Source organism: Protopterus annectens, chromosome 8.part0 (assembly GCF_019279795.1).
Source record: "Protopterus annectens isolate FY-2018-M chromosome 8.part0, PAN1.0, whole genome shotgun sequence".
Classification (NCBI taxonomy): domain Eukaryota; kingdom Metazoa; phylum Chordata; order Ceratodontiformes; family Protopteridae; genus Protopterus; species Protopterus annectens.
The window spans coordinates 1,333,981,530-1,334,004,018 of NC_056741.1; the positions used below are offsets into that span (position 1 = coordinate 1,333,981,530).

General features: G+C 41.5%; 1 protein-coding gene across 1 annotated transcript in view; it reads left to right on the forward strand.

The window, feature by feature from the left end:
* Positions 1 to 22,489, forward strand: part of SMURF2 (SMAD specific E3 ubiquitin protein ligase 2) — a gene marked incomplete in the record, with an annotated part of 2,869,016 nt that overhangs the window by 2,199,509 nt on the left and 647,018 nt on the right.

Genomic DNA, 22,489 nt, shown 5'->3' on the forward strand with positions numbered 1-22,489 from the left:
CCATTATCTAAGAAACTCGTGGGCTTTCTGCGGTCACCCACTGAACAGAATGTTGCCTATATTTTGGCAGTCTTTCTCCTGCTTCCCAACAGTCATCAGCCAGTTGACCCATTCATTCCTTCATCAAGGGTGAGAGTAGGCAGAAATGGGGCCATCATTAAGGCATCCATCACAGGTGAGTAAAGGGTTTTATGTTATGCAGTTGCATGCCCCTGCACACAAACAGCCATGTGAGGAGACATGCAATGGGCTGCCCTTGCTTGGACGTTCCTGATGTCTGCAAGGAGTGTTGCCAGCAAGTAGCCTTGCACACCAACCTTGAAGCACAGGAGGGAGCTATTTCCTGGTCTGCACTTTGAAGTCACACCTCCCAAGTGTGCTCCCCTCTGGGAGAAGGAACTAGACCATGCCTCTTCACTCCTGTTCCTCCCTGACTGACTGCTTCAGTGCCAGGGCCACTAATTGAGCCACAGTCTTCTGGGTGGCAGTCAGGGTTCTATCCCTGTATGCACTGTCAGGCTGGATGTTGCCTTTGATTCCTTCTGTCAAGCAGGAGATCACTTGAGGGCCACATGAGCAGAGAAGCAATCAGGAGGATTCCCTTTGCTACCCACATAGGTATTTGAACTCTGATCATATAGACTTTGGACCTGGCATGGGGGACACAGGCCAACAGCCTTAAGATATAGGGGATTTGTAGTACAGTGAATGGAAAAAAGCATATCATATAAAGGAAGCGGTGGTACTTATCATTATAAAGGAAATGTTGGTACTTATTTTAACCACAAGAATTTTCATGACAGTGTACCTCCCTGGAGTCTAAATAGTAATACCTCAGTAATGTAATACATAATCAAATGGAAAGAATACACTCATACCAACTGTTCCCTGAAAAGACAGCCTGTCAACTAGGACCTCCTCAGGACTCCTACATCCCTTTGGACAACAGCTGAGAAACAGACAAACTGAGCAGACTTACATCCAACAGGCACACATGGATGCTAGATCTAGAAGAGTTTGTCTGTTGCACGTTGGTGGAGGTGTCCAATAACTGACCTGTTCATTTTGCAATGCAGCAGTCAGGTAAAAAAAAAGTTAAGTTTCATATAGCCATAGAAGACTACCAGGGCTGTGGATGTTTTTTTCATCTCCTGGCACCAGATTTCCTTTATACTTGTCTTCTGTCCTTCATGATACCTAGAGTACTCCAAAAAGTAATGAGGAGTCAAGCTCATCATAGTAACCCTTTCTTGGACGAGGCAACCATGGATCTTGACCATACTATTCAGTGATACTGTCTTCAACATCCTCATCAGCTGGATATTCTGCCTGCAGGTATTATGTGGCTATCCTGAGTTCCAGAGCTGTACTTTTACTTGGTGGCCTTGGTCAACTCCTTCCTATTTAGACATCAGGACTTTGGTGGTGTAAGGGATGTTGGCCAGTAATCTTTGCATCTTTTTTGACACAGTAATCGATATGGTTGCATGCTGTGTAAGCGTTGTCAGCACATTGCTTCGACCTTCTTCCTGAGAAGAGTAAGTACTTCACAGGGGAACACGCAGGCAGTAATGCCCGACAGGGTATGCTGATGTGTAATTATCACCCGCCCAGAGGTGTTATGAGGCCCGAAGCCGCAGGTGGAGGGCCACTTCAGCCCTGGAAGGGTGTTCGTTACACATTAACACACACCCTAGTGGGCATTATTGCTGTTAGAGAATAGGGACTTTGTAAAATTGTTATGTTTTACTTATTTTTTTATTACTATATTTTTTAATATATTTTTGATGTAAAATAGTTCCTCTGCCTAATGTTTCAAACATGCTGTGGTATATGTTAATGGTGTTGGAGGAAGCATTTTACATCCAAAATATAACACTTTAAAAAAATAACCAGGTATTTACTTTATTTTTTGGTCCCTTGCTCCTAAATCGTTTAGTTCATTGGCAGTTATTAGAGATTGAAGTCAATAAATAATGACGTACATTTGAATTTGTAAGCAACTTTGTAATTTTATAAGAGCAATAATTAAAATTTGTTTCTGTTTTAGAGCCTTTGCTCCCCCTTTATTTTAGGGTTTATCCAGGTTTATTCAGCTGAAAGGTCCAGACATATGCAAACCTCTGTACTGCTGCTGCTGCCAGTAGTCATCTCACTCACTCGCTCTCTATCATGCACACATCTACTTTAGAAAATGCATGCTAACGGAAACCCTGTTAGCTAACGGAAACCCTGTTATTCTAACAACTTTCTAAATTTATAAGAGCAATATTTAAAATCTGTCCCTATTTTCCATCCTTTGCTCCCCGTTATTTGTGTCTCTGTTCAGATGTCTTGTGTTAGGAGCTGGAGAGGGAATGGTCGAGAGGTATGGAAATCTCTTAACTAATACTGATGCTGTTGTTGCCAAGGGAAAACTTGATCGCTCCCACTCTCTCTGCAACTCATTAACGTGTATATATATATATATATATATATATATATATATATATATATATATATATATATATATATACGCGCGCACGCGCATTTTTTTAAATTTAATTTTCTGTAATATTTTACACTCGCTAAGCAGCTGAAGTGCTGCTTAGCGAGCAGAAAATAATGGTGGGCGTTAGTTTTTTTTTCAGTCCAAGCTCCATGGTAGCTTGATATGCTGCCATGAAGCGGCAGACTCATTTTTTTTTTCATTCCAAGCTCCATGGTAGCTTGATATGCTGCCATGAAGCGGCAGACTCCTTTTTCAGCAGGCATTTGTACATTAATACCCTGCTAGAGATCATTTGTTCTCCAGTCAGGGTGCAGATGTATAGTTTGCCCATTCTCTAATTAACCATAAACTCCACAAAAGAGAGAGCTCTGTTCTTCATGGTAGCTTAACTTTGTGAGTGAAAAGTTGATCCTGAACCCTTTAAAAATCAAGATCTGTCATGCCACTCATTCTTGCCTCTGGAAAACATTTTTGGTGGCTATCACTTCAGCCTATAGAGTATCTGAACTGCAGGCCATTATGTACATGGAGCCTAAGAGAGTCTTCTACAGAGATGGGGTGAGTCTGATGTTTGGCCCTTTCTTCATCATAAGATGGTCTCTGAGATTATGCTCAAGTATGTTCAAATCCCAGTCTTCTCTCCTAATCCAGAAAAGTAAAAGGGAGAAGGCATTACTGCTGGATGTATAGTGAGAGAGAATGCACATATTTTTTTCTGTAGGATTTCATAGATTTTTAGATAGATCAACTATCCCTTTTACCAGGGTAAGAAGGGCAGGACAATTTCTAAGTAGGTTCAGAGTCCCTTATCAACAGAATAATTTCTTGTTGTGAAAACAATGGTTATTCGTTAGTAACTGCTCCCAGAACATCCATCTTCAGAAATGTTCCAGTGTAGGAAATTTGTGAGTCAAGCACTTAGACATCTGACCATAACACTCCAGACATTTTATGTAGAACCTGAAGTCCAGGAATGGTGTAGGATTTGTCACTGCATTATTGCAGGGCATGTTAGGACATCTTCCTCTCTATGGGGCACCAAAGTACTTTAGCCCTGTTGCCTAGTATAAGAAATACTACTGCAGTAGGCATGATGAAAGATGCTTTTTGTTCAGCGTCTCAAAGCATTTCATATCAGTGGATGTCAGAGTGACTGGTCTGTAGTCATTAGGGCTGGATGGAGTAGTTTTCTTAGGTAGTGGGATGATGTTAGTTTCCTTGTAGCATGAGGGTACTTTTGCCATGGTAAGAGAGGTGTTAAATGCTTCCATTGAGCACTGTGCATAGTTGATCAGTCTGGGATTCCCCATAAACCCCAAAACAAATCTGTTCTCTTCCCCTCTCAGGATCACATCTTACTGGGGTGCAGGGTACAGACAGACCTCATAAGGGTCTCTCTTCCTCCTCAGAAGGAGCACGTCCTTCTTCAAAAACCTTCTACCTCTTCACCACATTTCATCTAGAGAGTTCCTCAGGGTTTTGGGAGTTGTGGCATCCACTGTTCCAAAGCTACCTTTGGCAAAACTTCACATGAGAAAACTCCAGTGGTTCCTAAAGTCATTGTGGATGTAGCGTTTGCAATTCCTCTGGACTTTCCAATTCCTCTCACCCCCTGTCTGAAAAGGGATCTACAGTGGTGGATCCAACAAATGTCCCTCAACCCAGGACTCCCCTTGCATACTCTGTCACTAGTCCAAGAGCTATTCACACATGCTTCGGATGTGGGCTGGGGGACAGCTTTCTAAAACTTGAAAGCACAAGGGGTATGATCCCCCTCTCAGCAAAGGGAACACATCAGTGTAAGGGAGATGAGGGTGCTGCTAATAGCCATTCAGACCATTCATCCTCTGTTTCTCCCAGAACTTTTAAAGCTCTTCACAGACAGTATGATGGTCCTCTGGTATGTGGACAAGCAGGGGGAACCATATCCTACCTATTATGCAGGCTGACAGTCCAACATTGGGTGACTCTTCAGGCAGTGTACATTCCATCCAACAAAATTGTGTAGCAGACACCTTGAGTAGGTTCTTAACACAGTACCATAAATGGATGCTTTAAAGGCATGTGTTTCTGGAAATTGTCGACTGGTGGGGTATACCTCAAGTAGATCTCTTTGCCTCCCTCATGAACAAACGACTGCCACAATATTGTGCCAGAGTTCCACACCCTCTGGTCTGGAAGGTGGACACCCTTTTGTTCTCTTGAAGGGGATGTTTCTGTATGCATTTCCCCCCTCCAATCATTCCGAAAGTCCTGCTCAGAATTCAGCAAGACAAATCAAAAATCTTGCTGGTGACCCCCTTTTGGCCAAGATAGCATTGGTTCCCTTTCCTCCTGCATTTGTCCAAGGGCAGTCATCACAGGTTACCTCACAGGGTGGACCTTCTCACACAAGACAAAGGAACCCTCCTCCATCCCCACTTGTCTACCCTCCAGTTGACTCTGTGGGTAATAGGGTTTTAATTCCTTTCAAATACCTGTTCTCTGAGGATGTGCTAAGGGTCCTGTAGGAGGCTAGGAAACCCAATACCAGAAAATCTTACCTATCCAAGTGGAAGAGATTTTCAGTTTGGTGTCTCTCACAAAACCAGGATCCTCTGTTAGTGGAAGTCCTCTTGGTTCTATCCTGTTTGTGTGAATTGCTCGATGCTGTCTTGGCCTGCTGTTCAGTGAAGGCCCATATGTCAGCTATATCTGCCTCTGTCCCACCCTCTAGCAAGCAGATTTGAGGCTAAACAATTTCTTAAAGGGATCCTTCACATTAGACCTCACAGGAAACCTATACCTCCTCCCTGCGATTTTTATTTTGTACTCGAAAAACTGACACCCCCCCCCTCCCCGTTTGAGACAGCTTCATCAGTGCCCCTGCAATGTTGCTCTTGGAAAACTGTACTTCTCCTAGCTATAACTTCAGGCAGATGTGTGGTTGAGCTCCAGGCCCTAAGGCCCTAATGGCTTCTCCTCCATTTTTGGTTTTCCATAAAGACAGGGTATCCTTGTGTACCAACCCTTCTTTCATGCCCAAGGTAGTCAGTGAATTGTCACTCAACCATATCCATTCATTTACCTACCGACCTTTACTTCCCCACAAAATTCTACACTGTGGATGTGCATAGGTAGCTTAGATTTTAGTTAGAGAAGACCAAATCTATTAGGAAATCAGACCAGCTTTTTGTTTCCTGCCATCCCAGGGCTCTGGGAATGCCAGTTTCCAAGCAGATTATTTCTACTTGGATTTCTAAGGCTATTTTGTTCTGTTACGTATAGCATGGTAAGACCCTTGCCTCTTCTCTAAAGGCCCGTTCCACTAGGGCTGTATCTTCATCAGGTGCTTTCTTCAAGGGATGCAATACTAGCTCTATTCTTGAAGAGGCTACATGGACTTCTGTGCATACCTTCACTAAAATTACAAATTGGATGGCATTTCTAAGTGTAGGGCAGATTTTGCCTGACCCATACTCCATGGCTTTCTGGAGAGCTCAACTGCATCTTCCTCCATCTTCTCCTCATGAGCTCTTGTTACTGTCCCTCATGTAAAGAATACTGCAACAGATGAATAGAAGGACGTAGAATAATTCTGTAAAATCTTACCATAATGATAGATGTCCTTCTCTTTTCTGTTGCAGTGTTTAAGTCCCTCCCTCCTTTCTCATGGCTGCTTGGTTTGAATCGTCATACCCTGCTTTTCTTAGGCTGGCATTCCTCCTGGGGCATTCAGTTCTGAGTTAGGTGCATGCATTTGTCACTTTTATGGGCAATGTATAAGAGCAGCCTACCTACCACATACAGTGCAACCTACAGTAGTGAAAGACTTGTTTACTGGTTTATGATGGGTCACCTGCAGCGGAGAGCTCCCTGATGTAAAGAATACTGCAACAGACAGAAAAGGGAAGGACATCTATTGTTATGGTAAGATTTTACAACTGTTCTTTCTCCAGACAGGGTAGTGATGTATGGTTTGCAGTAATACTTAATGCTGTATTTCGGAGTACATCCATAAGAGATTATTTTATTGCGAAAGGAAAGGAGCTATTATCGTCTGTAAACACAGTCTATTCAGTGTACCATTGGCACAATTTATACAGCATTTAACAGCGGTCAAGATTTTTTGGATGGTGCAGCATTTAGCATTGCTGCATCATAGCAAGAGGTTTTCCGCTTCGATTCTCAGCTGGGGTGCCTTCTGTGTGGAGTCTGCATGTCCTACCTGCAGTTGCGTGGGTTTCCTTCTGGTGCTGCGGTTTCCTCACACACTCCAAAGACATGCATCAAGTGGATTGGACACTCTAAACTGGCCCTAGGGGTGAGTGTGTATGTAAGTGAGTAGTACAGATGAACTACCACGGCGGGGCTAGCCAACTGGCGGTGTAAACCTTGGCTCGAGATGATTGTCACTGTTAAAGTGACACCCTGACCCCATGTGCAAAAATGGGAAAAGGAGTTGAGGGTGGATGGATGGATGGATTTCTGAAGGATTACTTAATTAAAATAATGGTTCTTTGTTTTTGGAGGGAAGTGAAATGCTGCTCTGGACTTCTTAACGTGGGTTATTAACTACTACTAGGTTTACTTACCAAATTAGTTAGAATTTTACTACTGAGTTTTAAGTAGAGATAATTACTGGATGTTTGGAAATGTAATAACTTGTCCACAATCAAGTTTACACATTATCATGTTATCACTTTTTTCTGTCTGTGTTTTTATGGTTTATAAAACTGATTGGAATGTTGTAATTTGTTTTTATGACCTTGTAGTACAGTGGCCTAATGAATAAGGCATTAGCCTCCTAAGCCAGGGATTGTGGGTTCAAGTCCCATCTGGGCTGACAAATCTTGATACAAGTGGAGCTTTTGTCATTCTAAGGGGATCCAGTTTCTGTCGGCCTGGGATGACATGATCGATAGACCTCAATGATTTGCCAGAGATGTCACCCCTGGAATTTTGACTACTGGCAAAAGCTCTTGCCACCCCATAGTGCCTTTTTTTAGGAACCGTCACAAGAACAAAATTCCCGACATAAAAATTTAATAAAAAACAACCTCAAGGTAATGTTACTAAATGCTAGGAGTCTTAGCATGAAACTGCACTCATTGGAAGCAGTCCTCACCTTGGAAGACACTGACTGCTGTACAGTCATGGAGACCTGGTTCAAAGATGTGCAAAGCACCGCAGCCCTACCAGGTTACACCTCCTACCACACGTTCAGACCACGAACGGAAGGCATGAAAACTAGAGGAGGTGATATATCAGTATTCATTAAAGATAAATACACTTCCAGATTTGTTAAATAGTATGATTCCATGGAGACACTTCAGGTGCAACTAACTGTTGGTAGGACATGTATTCAAGTCATTGTCAGCTACAGGACCCACTCCATGAATCAAGGCACCCACTCTGCCTACTTTGATCTACTGGAATCCATCAAGATACATCCGAACACCACAGTTCTGGGTGACTTTAATTACCTATCCATTGACTGGGTAAATTACTCGTGCTCAAACTCACTTGCCCAAAGGTTCCTCAAGTTCATTAACTCCCAACGCGCTGGACCAGCTGTGGAAACCTTAAGTAGGAGTGCCAACATCTTGGATCTGGTGCTTACTGTGATGTCCCCACACTGGGCCAGTAATCAAGGATCCTGAATCCTCACCACTGACTCTGGAGAGGGATGTGCACTTGGAATGCAAATGGATATATACTCAGTATTTCCAGATGCAGACCTCTCTGCATCAAACACAATTTCTCTTTTAACAGTACTCAGGGAACACACTCAGCCTGGGGTCTGGATTTCTGTATATCTGTCTCCCTCCAGGGTCCAATAAGGCTCCCCAATGGTACAGCTGTAGAGTTAGGTCCTCTGCTGAGTGTCCAAGCCAGGTCCTCCAGCACCCTCTCTGTGAACCCAGTGCTTTGTGCTCCTGCCCCAAGTAGTTAACACACACACTGAGAGATTTGATTCTTCACACACACACACACACACACACACACACACACACACACACACACACACACACACACACACATGGGAAAGGCTGGCATAGATTTACCTGCTGTGTCCCCTTCTGCCCAGAGTATAAGGTAGTTATCACTGCCACCAGACACTCCACAATTAGCTACTCTAAGGCCCTTAACAAATGGTGTCCAATTACATTGTGTAATTTTAATATTAATGCAAATGGTAGTTGACCAAGATGGCTAGGCCTTCTGTAGTGACCCACACAGTGTCACCAAGTAAATATAAGTACTGTCAAAGGTTAAATACTTTCTACAAGGACCAGCCACAATAAAAGTTTTAATTATATTTAATAATAAATAATAAAAGCACATGAAAATATTGAATATATCTTCACAGTACACCACAGAGTTCAACTCACAGAATTTTTTTCAAATAACATTGGTGGACAGACTCGTACAAATAAAGAAAAAACATCTCTAAACTAAGCTTCATTATATTCCTGTCTGAATCTAGGAGAATTACTATTCCCTAATAACTTACGTGATAGAGCAGGACACAATGAAATATGTGAGAACTCTTTGTAGTCAGGTCCCCCAAAACAGAATACTCCCTCCTCAGAGATTACTCCCTGTAAAATATAATATCAAAGATAGCTTGCACCTGACTCTAGGTTCTCATAGTAACCTCCTTTGAAACTGAGAGAACTTTAGCATTGACAACTACAATGCATATCTTAAATGTTTATGGCAGTGCCTGGGGCTTACCGTCTTATTACTGTGCTAATCAATAAAGGCTTTTTCCAGAACCACCATCTCTGGTCCTGTTCAGCAGTGTGGGGTGCCATTTTAATGGTTTAACAGCTCATTTACATTTGCCTTATTTTTTCGTAAAGTATGCTAGCTGGTTAACTATTACTGTCCCAGTGTCCTCTATCAAAACATATACATTTAATTCAGTTACAGTAATAATGTACATTTCTTTTCATTCCAGCAAGGTGCACTGTTGATACATTTTAACACAAGCAAACCTCACAAATACGTTTTCAGCACAAGCATCTGTACAAATCAGTTTGCTATACAAATGACATATACTTATTTACAAAATTCCAGCTAGCTGTGTTGGCACAAATTATACATCCACTGCCCTACTTCTGGCATGTATGGCAGTACCTCCTGCTGTCATACTTACCAAAATGGGGGATTGCTGTTGCACCCCCACTGTGAGGTCTTCCCTTGTCAAGTCTGACCACAAGTTGGTCTCATTTGAAGCAACTGTCACACCAGAACCCCTCCAGCAGCAACTAAGCTAAAAAAAAACTTCTCCAAAGCAGACTTTATCCTTCTAAGGGATGGTATAAATAGCTTCACTGCACCCCCCCCCCTTTCGGATGGAACTGGCATCTATGTGGTGTCCTACACCAATGCTTTTTACAAACACCTGTATAACTGCATTGATGCAGCTGTACCCAATAGAACCAAAACAAGCTCTTCAAGGAGCCTGGTGGACAACTGCCATTAACAGGCTCTGCAATAAGAGGAAGAAATTGTTGTCCAAAATTAAGAGGGAGCTTGCCCTAAACTGGAAACACTCCCTCATCAGCTTAAACAAGCAAATAAGACTTCTTGTGAAGTCCTCCAAAGCAAACTACAAATTCAAATTAGCATCCTCAACTAAGGACAGCCATAAGGCATTCTTTAGTTACATCCGTAGCCTAAAAGGTAAGACCCATATTTATGTTGAACTGGTAGTTGATGCCACATACAGTGAGTCTGTGGACACAGCAAACCTGTCAGCTGACAGGTTTTGTAAAAACTTCACTCCCCTGTCCACACCACACATACCCAATGACATTCTTTCCACCTGTCCACCACTTTGTATCTCTAGAGAGCAGGTTGTAAATGTCCTCTCTAAGGCCAAAATCAGAGCATCTATGGGACCTGATAACAGCCCAGGCTGTGTCCTACATGGGCTCCAACAAAAATTAGCAATACCATTGGGCACTCTTTTCATTCATAGTCTAAGCACCGGATTTGTCCCAGCTGAATGGAAAACTGCCACCGTTATCCCCTCATACAAAGGTGGTGCTTCCATTGACCGGCAACTATAGGCGTATTAGCCTAACTTGACTTATCTGCAAGGCCATTGAGCAAATCATGGACCTTATCAACAAATATGTAGGTAATCTCCAAACACTTGACCCTACTCAGTTTGGATTTGTCAAAGGGAAATCATGCCTTTTAAACCTGGTGGACTTCTTTGAGACAGTCACCAGAGCCTTGGGCGAGGGGAAAATTATGCATACACCCTACCTGGACCTGGCCAAGCTTTTGACACTTATTCCCCACTCAGGCAGTATTGACAAACTTACCTAGTTAGGTATCAATCAACCCTTATATTGTTAGGTGGTTCGCTAACTGGGTCACCAATAGAACCCATACAGTCAAAATAGGCGAATCCACCTCCAACAGCAGACCCGTAACCAGTGGTATTCTACAGGGATCAGTCCTGGGAACTCTACTGTTCCGGAATCTCTTTTTACGAAATGCAAGCAAAAACTGAAGGTCTATTGCTGACAAAGTTTGCTGATGACTGCAAACTGGGAGAAGTCATAGACTCCCCAAATGATGTCAGCATCCTACAAGAGGTCTTGCGCAAAGAAATGATTGGTGCCAAAGTCACAGCCTTAACCTCAATGCAAAAAAATGTATCGTCATCCCTTTTGGTAAGAGCGATGTTCCGGCTAACTACTACATCAATAGAAACACCCTAAGCATGCACTCAGTGTTGAGAGACCTGGGCACACAGGTTGACAGCAACCTTACCTTTGATCACCATGTCTCCATAGTGGTAAGAAGGGCACTCTATATTGCTCATCTCATAAATAAGGCCATTGCCTCCAGAAAAAAGAAGTTGTAACCTCCCTGTACTCTTTCCTCATCGGAACAATAATTGAGTACAATGCCCCTTTGATATGTACCTTTCCAGGCAGCTGCAGCAATTGGCAAGACCACAGAAGTTCCTCACAAGGAGAATTCAAGATCTTCAGCATCTGTCCTATTTGGATCAGCTGAAATCACTGTCACTTTACTCCATTTCATACAGACTAATCAGACGCGATCTCTGCCTTGCATATAAGGCAATCTCTGACTGTGCTTTATTGAAATGCTGCATATCTGTAAGTCCAATGACTCATAGGTTACTCGGTCTAAAGACCTTAAACTGGTATGCAACATTAATAGAACCTGCTGGAGGGACATTTTTGTTTCCCACACTTTACCACACCTGTGGAACAGACTCCGAGTTCATGTCAAGCAGAACACCTCTTTGGCCCGCTTCAAGCACAGTCTGGACAATTGGATAAGTAACCGTAAATTCACCCCGAGGGTTCCACCTGTGTCTCTCTTGGACAGGGGAAATAGGTGCTGATCGTGGAAACAAGGGCAGAACTGATCCTATTTATTAGAACCACAGTTTTTTAGGACTTCTTATGTTAATGCTTCTTTATTAGAAGATCAAGTGTACATGCCATACATGAAATGACTTGGGGCAAAGTTTTGTTTAAATAATCGGAGTCAACCAGTTTCTTTCTCGTCGCTATGGAATACATTGAAGTATGTTGTATCAACCTGTACTTGAAATGCATGCAAGACAAGACAGACCATTAAGAGTGCAGTTGAAAGTGCTGGAGATTCATAACTGTATTATGTAACCCTTTTTAAATAAAAGTATTTTTCAACAGCTGGACCAAGTGTTTGCAAATTAAGAAATTTTAGTTAAGTTAATTCTTATTTGTGTTCAAAGTTGTAGCAAAAATATATGTTAAAAATGAAAAAACTTTCACAGCAACTGGTAAAATCCAAAAAGCTTTATTGTACCACACACCAGTTGAGCACTTTCTTCCCTACTGAAGGGACTTCATCAGAACAGTTTCAGTTTTACAACCCAGCCCTTTTATGTAAAGAAGCACCCAATTAACCAATTAATTATACTAAACACTTAACATAAAAAAAAATACAGAGACATAAAAACAAGATGCATATAACAATTATGTATATACGACAGTTCAAAACATTACATGGCAATTACATATCAGGTAAATTAACGTTCACTATAAAATCTTTAAAAATATTCACTCAAATGTCTGAAACTAATTATGTTACCCTAAAATATTTTTTTAACTTCAAAAGACATGCCATATTCACATTTTCATTAATACCAGGTGTCTGGGTGGCATTCAGCCTTAAATGCCACCTTAACGCACATGTATCTAAATGTACATCCAGTATTCTACCCTGAGGGTCCTTAACCAACTGTTGCAGTACAGAAAACTTAAAAATGTGGTCCTTATTCTCAGATATATGCCTACTCAAGGCGTTAGTCATTTTGTTGTTTCTTATATCCTGTAAATGTTCCTTAAATCTGTCCTTAAATCATCTACAGGTTCTGCCCACATAAAAAGCAGGGCATGACTGGCATCTAGCCACATATACCACATTCTTACTGCAACAGTTAAAGTGCCCTGCAATGTGTATATACAGTCCATTTAACCTCAAATACTCTGGGGTCTCTCCTATATTCATACAACAATTCCCCATTTAAAATTCCCCCATTTTCTGCTAGAAATAACCACTCCATTTCCTTTTGATTCTAGCAAATTTTTGAATGATCTGTCCCTCCTAAAAACAATCACAGGAGCATATCCTACTTTTTGCGCAATACTTTGATCATATAACAAAATTTCCCAATTACGCCTGACTATTTCGACAATTCCATCTGCACCCAAATTGAAAGTGGTAATAAAACTAAGCTTCGTATCAGGCTCCTCCTTTCTGACCTGATAGGCTACCTGACCTCTACTATTATTCCGATCAAGCCTGCCCAAAATGGGTTGGTAAATGCCATCTGCTCTCTTTTTAATCACCTCTTTGGCCATCACTGCCACTAAACCACTAGGATATCCCCTCTTCAAAAACATTTCTGATATAAACTTCACTTCTTCCCTAAATGTGGCGTCTTCACTCACCATTCTAGCAGCCCTCACGAGCTGCCCCTTAATTATGGATGTTTTTTGTACATAAGGATGCCAACTATCAAAATTCAAATATGAATTGGAAAAAGTAGGTTTACGATAGATGCCAGAGGTAAGTTTTGCAGTTTCCTTATCAATCTTTAAGCCCACATCAAGATATGTTATATCTTCCACACTGTAATCATCAGTAAACTTTAAAAATTCCACATTGGCATTAATATAGTCAAAAAAGTTTGCAGTAACCCTATACTGCCTTTCCATGCAAGAAATATGCCATCCAAAAAACAAGGTTAACACATAATATACTCTCTGAATCCACTCTTGAAGACATATTCTTGCTCCCAGAATGACATCACGTAATTTGCAAAAAATGGGTGCACAAGCTTCCCCCATGGCTACACCTGTAGCCTGCTTAAAGTACTGTCCCTCAAATGAATGTAATTGTTTTTCAGTACAATTTCCATCAAAGCAAGCAACATATTAATGGTGTCCTGGTCGTATTTGCCTGTTTTTACTAACTGATGTTCCAGCCATTCGAGGCCAGTCTCGTGTGGAGTGACAGTAAACAAATTACATACATCAATGGTAACCAGTATTTTGTCTTTACATGTGCAGATGCTGTTTAACTTTTCTAAAAATAAAATGCCAAGAATCCCTACAAATATAATCAAAACATTCCAACCCTTTGCGTAACTGTGTCTCCAAAAATTTACTAATAAAGCAGGCCTTTCCCTGCTTTCCATCTACTATGGGTCCAAACTTTGGGTTATCAACCCCTTATGAATTTTGGGGATACCAAATATATTAGACACCATAGGGTGGTCATTCCATACATAACTATACTGTTTTTTATCTAGCTGCCCTTCCAGCACTGTGTCCTCCAACCTCAAATCAACAGTTCTATACATAAGATTGATTTCATTAATTGAACTTTCCTCATATACTTCTTCCATTAATAAAGCATTCATAGCATTAGAATAATCTCCAGAATCCATAATCACCAAGCCACTTCCCTTATCCGGCTTAATGACACGGATTCTGGGGTCTCTTAACTATTTCCATCAATAAATGCTGTTCTTCTTTAGTTAAATTATAGTCAAATACATTATTTTCTTTTATTAGCTGTCTTATTTCATTTTCACAAACCTTTTCATATATACCTATAAAGTTATTTGTTGGTGGATTGAATGTACTTGGCTTCCTTAAATTACTAACTTCTTCCTGGATTTGTGTATTAGTAAACCACATTTTGCAATTTAATTTTCGTACAAATAATTTTAGGTCAATAAGTACTTGTGCCACAGTACCTCTCCTACTCGGAACAAAGGATGAACCTTTGGATTTGAATACTCAAAGATTAACGGTCTACTGGAATAATTATAAATCTTAAAATCACCACTATTATTTGTAATAATATTTGGTACTAAACATTTTTATTTAGCAAAGTTATTATAACATCAGTGTCTTCCTGTTTATTAATACAATCCATAATAGCTTCATCCAGATGCTGTTCAGTTAAACTGGAAGCCATATCTAAACATTCAGGCATCATATTGTCATTTGGCATACTAAAATCAACAGTTAATTCACTACTATTATTTTCTGGGACCAAAGATTCATGTTGCCAGCCACCAGAGGCAACACACACTATTTCTACATTAAAATTTTGCTGTTCACCATCAGAAAATTGCATATTACAACAACAGCAGCAACAACAACACTTATTACCATTAATATTGCCATGTAATACATTACATTCTCCATTTTGGTCATTTTCCACATCAAATAACACATTACAATATTTTATTCCATAAAACCCTTCCCCATCAGTTTCAAGAGTCTCAATAGTTATTTCGGATAGCAGTACACTACCCTCCTGCTGGTTGACATAAACCTTTTTGAAAGGACTTACTTCTGAGCAGTCAGAGTCCACGGGTTGCTTTAATTCCGTTTGTAGAAGTTCCGACCCCTTTGGTTCTTCAGTCTCACCCTTGGTGATTGTATTCCCCCTGTCCATCTCCAAAAAAAATTATTTTGTTGCTGTTCCCTTCCTCTTAGGCGTTCAGACCACTGTAATTCACCTTCATTTGGTGAATGCTGCCTTACTTCATGATCATGATGTACTCTCGGCGATGACATCACTTCCTGCTCTCTCCTATCCATCTGATTGGGTCTAGAATTACTGTTACCATGGTTTCCAGGGGAATATGGATACATCTGCCCATGTCCTTCAAGAATGCAACTGCAGTCATAACATGTGGGTTGTCCTGCCTCAGGCAGCCCTCGGTCGGCCGGATTCCAAAGTCTGGGTCCGACGTCGGCTGATGTCGCATTTCTCTCCGACGTCAGAGCGGCTGGAGTACATAAGCATCAGCCGACGCCATTTTCTTCAGTCTTTCTTGCCGCGCGGTGCCCGAAGCAGAAGCAGTTCACAAGTGCCGGTCGGTCAGCTCCTGTATTCTATGATACCGAAGTCATCAAAAAAGCTAAGTACCCCGTTGGGGACCTTTTCTTGCCTCAGCCGATGTCAGAAATTACTGAAAAAGTTAACAATTGTCTTTCTTGTGGTAAACAAATACCTCATAAGGATTTCCACTCTTACTGTCTCCCTTGCCTGGGCCCAGACCACGACATCTCGGCCTGTGTAGCCTGTGCTCGCTTCAACAAGCGCACTCTCAGGCGCCGGGCGGAGTTCGCTGAAGATTTTTTCGGCGATAATTTTGCTTACACCATGCCGTCGGATCTTCCGACATCGCAAACGCCCAAAAAGCGAAAAGACCGGGACCGACATCCTCGGCCCGCGTCTACCACCGACTCCACGCCAAAACCTAGCGCGAGTGCTCCGGTTCCCTCTGAGACGGTCTCTCCACCGCTCCGAACCGAAGACACCGCATTACCGACGACTCCGATTCCAGACATTACTCCGACGGGAAATTATCTCTGTTTGCAGAAAACTGGCAAAGACTGACAAAGGACAAATGGATTTTGGACATTATAGACTGAGGGTACAGGTTTCATTTTCATACCTTACCAAGAAAACAAGGCATGCCAAACCTGCCACAAAATCAGAGGGCAGAGGCTGTCAAGCAAATCACTCTGCTGACTCGGATGAAAGCAATAGAAAGAGTTCCACAACAAGAACAAGGCCAGGGGTTTTACTCAAGACTGTTCCTTGTTCCAAGAAAAGAATCTCAATGGAGACCAATACTGGACTTGTCCGCATTAAACACCTTTCTCATAGTACCAAAGTTCAAAATGCTGACTCTACAGCAACTCCTTCCCATGCTGGGCAAGGGGTCGTGGCTGATTACTCTGGACCTCAAGGAGGCATACCTGCATGTCCCTATCAGACACAGCTGCAGAAGATACCTCAGATTTCTTGCAGGGCCAGAGCATTATCAATTCTCAGCATTGCCATTTGGCTTATCTACTGCGCCCAGAGTATTTACAAAATGCCTGGCTTCAGTAATTGCTCATTGCAGGCTCCAGGGAATACAAATTTACCTGCACCTGGATGACTGCCTCATACAAGCGGACGACAAATTGATGTTGACAAAAAACCTGGATTGTGTCATACGATTACTTCAAGCTCTGGGATACACAGTCAACTTCCAAAAGTCAAGACTGCAGCCATCCCAGCAAATAATCTTCTTAGGAGCCAAACTAGACACAGCCTCTCAGATGGCTTACCTGACAGAAGACAAGCAAGAGAAGTTAATTCATTACTTCAAAGGTTTAGCAAAACTCACCCAGATGACTGCAAGGAGATTCCTACAGGCCCTGGGTTACATGGCATCCTGCATTCTCCTGGTTCCATTAGCAAGACTACACATGAGAAAGCTTCAATGGTACCTAAAAAGCATTTGGTCTCAACACAGCAACATCTTGGAGACAATCATACCACTCATTCCATGCCTACAAAAGGAATTCCTATGGTGGGCCTCGGTGAGCCAGGCAAACACAGGTATGTCATTCAAAAAACCACAGATAACACAGACCATGACTACAGACGCCTCAGACCTTGGATGGGGGGCGCACATGGAAGGCAGGTGTATACAAGGGCAATGGTCTCCAAAGGAAACACATCTGCATATAAACCAAAAGGAAATGCTGGCAGTAATGCATGCCATCGAGGCCTTTCAACACCAACTCCAGCAAGGCCATTTAATGATGCGGACAGACAACACCACTGTGATGTGGTACATAAACAAGCAAGGGGGCACCCACTCTTACCCCCTTTGCAGACTGACAATGCAGCTTTGGGAGAAATCACTGAGCCTAAACATCCAGTTACAATCCCAGTTTGTTCCAGGAAAAGACAATGTGTTGGCGGACAGCCTAAGCAGGAATTTCACAGATCCACACGAGTGGAGGTTACATCCGAAGGCCTTCAGACAACTCACTTCGACATGGGGCAAGCCAGAAGTGGACCTATTTGCCTCTCACCTCAACCATCTTCTACCAAAATTCTGCACAAGGACATACCATCCAAAAGCTTGGAAGATAGATGCCCTCTCATTCAACTGGAACTCCCTAGCAATCTATGCATTCCCACCTCTGCCACTGATGACCTCAGTATTACTAAAGATCAAAGCAGAGAAACCCAAGGGAATCATAATAGCTCCGGACTGGCCAAGACAACACTGGTACCCACTACTACGGAGCATATGTCACACCAGGAGGTGGGCCCTTCCCCAGTGGCCTCTACTTTTGACTCAACACAATTTCGAAACACTGCATCCAAATCTTCAGACACTGCAGCTAACAGCCTGGGAGATCCCATAAATAACTTCAGTTTATCTCTCTCCAAGGAAGTTCAGCGGATACTAACAGAGGCTCGAAGACCATCCATCAGAAAGGTTTACTTAGCAAAGTGGAAAAGATTCAGCATTTGGAATACCAACAAGGGACATGATGCATCATTGTTGAACATCCCACTCATCTTGGAATATTTGGCAGATATGTTAAAGAACGGCCTCTCATATTCCTCCATAAAGATACATGCATCTGCTATTTCAGCTAGATACAACACTGATCCTCCTGTTTTTTCTCACCCCTTACTAAGGCAATTCCTCAGGGGAATCAAGAACATTAAGCCACCAAGAAAGGCCCCAGTGCCAGCCTGGGACCTCAATTTTGTCTTAGAAAAACTGACCCTACCTCCATTTGAGCCAGCAGCTTCAGTTGACTTGCAATTTCTCTCATGGAAGACAGCTTTCCTGTTGGCAATTACCTCAGCAAGAAGGGTTTCGGAGCTACAGGCCCTAATGGCAATACCACCCTTTATTATTTTTCACAGAGACAGGGTCTCATTAAGGACCAACACTACTTTTATGCCAAAGGTGGTATCTAGGGTCTCTTTAAATCAAGCCATTCATCTGCCTGCTTTCTTCCCCAATCCTGAGAACAAGGGGGAAAGACTGTTGCATACCTTGGACATTCACAGACAACTTCGATACTACCTGGACAGAACCAAGGCCAGTAGGAAGTCTGAACAACTTTTTGTAGCTTACGCCCCTGCAGTCCAAGGAAAAGCAATTTCAAAACAGACTATTTCTAAATGGATTGGGCATTGCATCAGATTCTGTTATTCCTTTCATGGAAAGACTGTTCCAGCCAATGTCAGACCACATTCCACCAGAGCTACAGCCACCTCTACAGCATTCTTAAGAGGGGTGCCTACCAAGGACATTCTAGAAGCTGCTACATGGAGCTCTGTGCATACATTCTCCAAACACTACAATCTCCCTCTGTACTCCAGATCCAGAGCAGGCTTTGCTTCGGCAGTCCTGCAGGGTTTGATTGCCACACCATCCTTTTCCTAGAGCATTCCTCCTCCCCCAGCTAAGCTATGGTATTCTACCCACATGTTATGACTGCAGTTGCATTCTTGAAGGACATAGTACAGTTTTGTACCTACCATAAATGTAGATGTCCGATAGACATGCAACTGCAGTCGGATTTTCCCTCCCTCCATACCTCTCTATGCCTAGGGTCCACTCCTATCCCTCTTACTTCTTAGCTGGGGATATCTGTTATGGTGTATTTGTTTTATTGCTCATTTATTTGTTTGAAATCCTGTTTTTGTCTTCCAATTTGATTACAGCCTTCCTTGGAGGGCACCTGGCATCTGGGGCAAGAAACACTGAAGAAAATGGCGTCGGCTGATGCTTATGTACTCCAGCCGCTCTGACGTCGGAGAGAAATGCGACATCAGCTGACGTCGGACCCAGACTTTGGAATCCGGCCGACCGAGGGCTGCCTGAGGCAGGACAACCCACATGTTATGACTGCAGTTGCATGTCTATTGGACATCTACATTTATGGTAGGTACAAAACTGTACTTTTTACATACTCATTGAGATCTCTTTTTAGTTTATTGCATTTTCTGATATATGTTTCTGAACAAAAAGTGTCCACTTTACTAAATATATTGTTATAGTTAGTTAAAAAACGGTCAAGTAATAAATCCTTTTGAATGAATTCATTATTTTCATCCAAGGTTTTTGTTAAACTGTCTAGGGCTCGTGTGTTATGTTTTTCCATAATTTCCATCAGTTCAATTCCAACCTTATCAAAAAATTCATGCAGTTCTTTAAGCATGTCTGAATTGTTTTCAGACCCATTAGTATATTTCCACATTCTCAGTCCATGTGGAACCGTTTTTTTTGGATGACATATTTTTTGTATGGAAAGGCAGTATAGGGTTACTGCAAACTTTTTTTGAATATATTAATGCCAATGTGGAATTTTTAAAGTTTACTTATGATTATAGTGTGGAAAGTATAACATATCTTGATGTGGGCTTAAAGATTGATAAGGAAACTGCAAAACTTACCTCTGACATCTATCGTAAACCTAGTTTTTCCAATTCATATTTGAATTTTGATAGTTGGCATCCTTATGTACAAAAAAAGTCCATCATTAAGAGGTAGCTAATGAGGGCTGCTAGAATGGTGAGTGACGATGCTACATTTAGGGAAAAAGTGAAGTTTATATCAGAAATGTTTTGAAGCGGGGATGTCCTAGTGGTTTAGTGGCAGTGATGGCCAAAGAGGTGATTAAAAAGAGAGCGGATGGCATTTACCAACCCATATTGGGCAGGCCTAATCGGAATAATAGTAGAGGTCAGGTAGCCTATCCAGTCAGAAAGGAGGAGCCTGATAGGAAGCTTAGTTTTATTACCACTTTCAATTTGGATGCAAATGGAATTGTCAAAATAGTCGGGCGTAATTGGGAAATTTTGTTATATGATCCATGTATTGTGCAAAAAGTAGGATTTGCCCCTGTGATTGTTTTTAGGAGGGACAGATCATTCAAAAATTTGTTAGAATCAAAAGGAAATGGAGTGGTTATTTCTAGCAGAAAATGGGAGAATTTTAAATGGGGAATGGGAAATTGTATGAATATAGGAGAGACCCCAGAGTATTTGAGGTTAAATGGACTGTATATACACATTGCAGGGCACTTTAACTGTTGCAGTAAGAATGTGATATATGTGGCTAGATGCCAGTCATGCCCTGCTTTTTATGTGGGCAAAACCTGTAGACGATTTAAGGACAGGTTTAAGGAACATTTATTGGATATAAGAAACAACAAAATGGCTAACACCTTGAGTAGGCATATATCTGAGAATAAGGACCACATTTTTAAGTTTTCTGTACTGCAACAGTTGGTTAAGGACCCTCAGGGTAGAATACTGGATGTACATTTAGATATATGTGAGTTAAGGTGACAGTTCAGGCTAAATGCCACCTAGACACCTGGTATTAATGAAAATGTGAATATGGCATGTCTTTTGAAGTTAAAAAATATTTTAGGGTACCATAATTAGTTTTAGACATTTGAGTGAATATTTTTAAAGTTTTTATAGTGAAAGTTAATTTATCTGATATGTAATTGCCATGTAATGTTTTGAACTGTTGTATATACATAATTGTTATATGCATCTTGTTTTTATGTCTCTGTAGTTTTTTTATGTAAGTGTTTAGTATAATGAATTGGTTAATTGGGTGTTTCTTTACATAAAAGGGCTGGGTTGTAAAACTGAAACTGTTCAGATGAAGTCCTTTCAGTAGGGAAAAAAAAAGCGCTCAACTGGTGTGTGGTACAGTAAAGCTTTTTGGATTTTATCAGTTGCTGTGAAGGCTTTTTCACTGGTTCCAATTGTGGTTTGGAGTTGGAGGTATAGATATGTTAAGAATGACAGAATAGGTAAATCTTTAGAGATGTGAATAAGAGAAGGAATTATAAATGTTATTTTTCACTTAGAAGATGAGAACAGTAATAGTTTGAATCTAGGACTGGAGCTAGAGCAGTATTTTAACTGCTTTAAACAAGTGTACTGACTTGGATATTGTCCAGGATTTGGATCACACGGCAATGAAGTTTGTCTCACTTAATCTTTCTGTTTTTACTCTGGAAGGATTACTTAATTTAAATAATATTTCTTTGTATTTGGAAGGGGAGGGAAATGTAATGAAGAATGCAGCCAGTAAGTAGAAGACATTTGTCCATCACCGGCTTAAATGTTAAGATGTTGTTTGCAACTGTTCCAAAATTATGGGTGAACATACCTCTCAACTGCTGTGATTGTCCTTTCTTGGAACACTAACACTGTTGCAGTATTGCCAACAGATGGGATGTCCTGCCAAAGACAGCCATACATCAGTCCAGCATACCAAAGCCTGAGCACTGCCTTCTCATGCTGTATGACTACAACCTGAAAGTTGTAAGAGGACTTCCTTGCTGCCTGCAAGAATACTGACCCATTATTTCATCTTCAGTCTGACAGAAGTACAATTCATGCCTCATCCTTAGTGGTTGGGCAGATAAATATCCCCTTTGTGGGCCATCTCTGTTCTCTTTTATTTGCTAATATTTTTTGTAAATTTCTTAGATTTGATAAGGACTAAGTGGTCTAATAGGTTCATAGGTAGGTACTAGGCTATCTGCCCGAAGGTATTTATAAGCCTAGCCAGAATGTGTTGGCTTTCGCCACCCCCTTAGATTA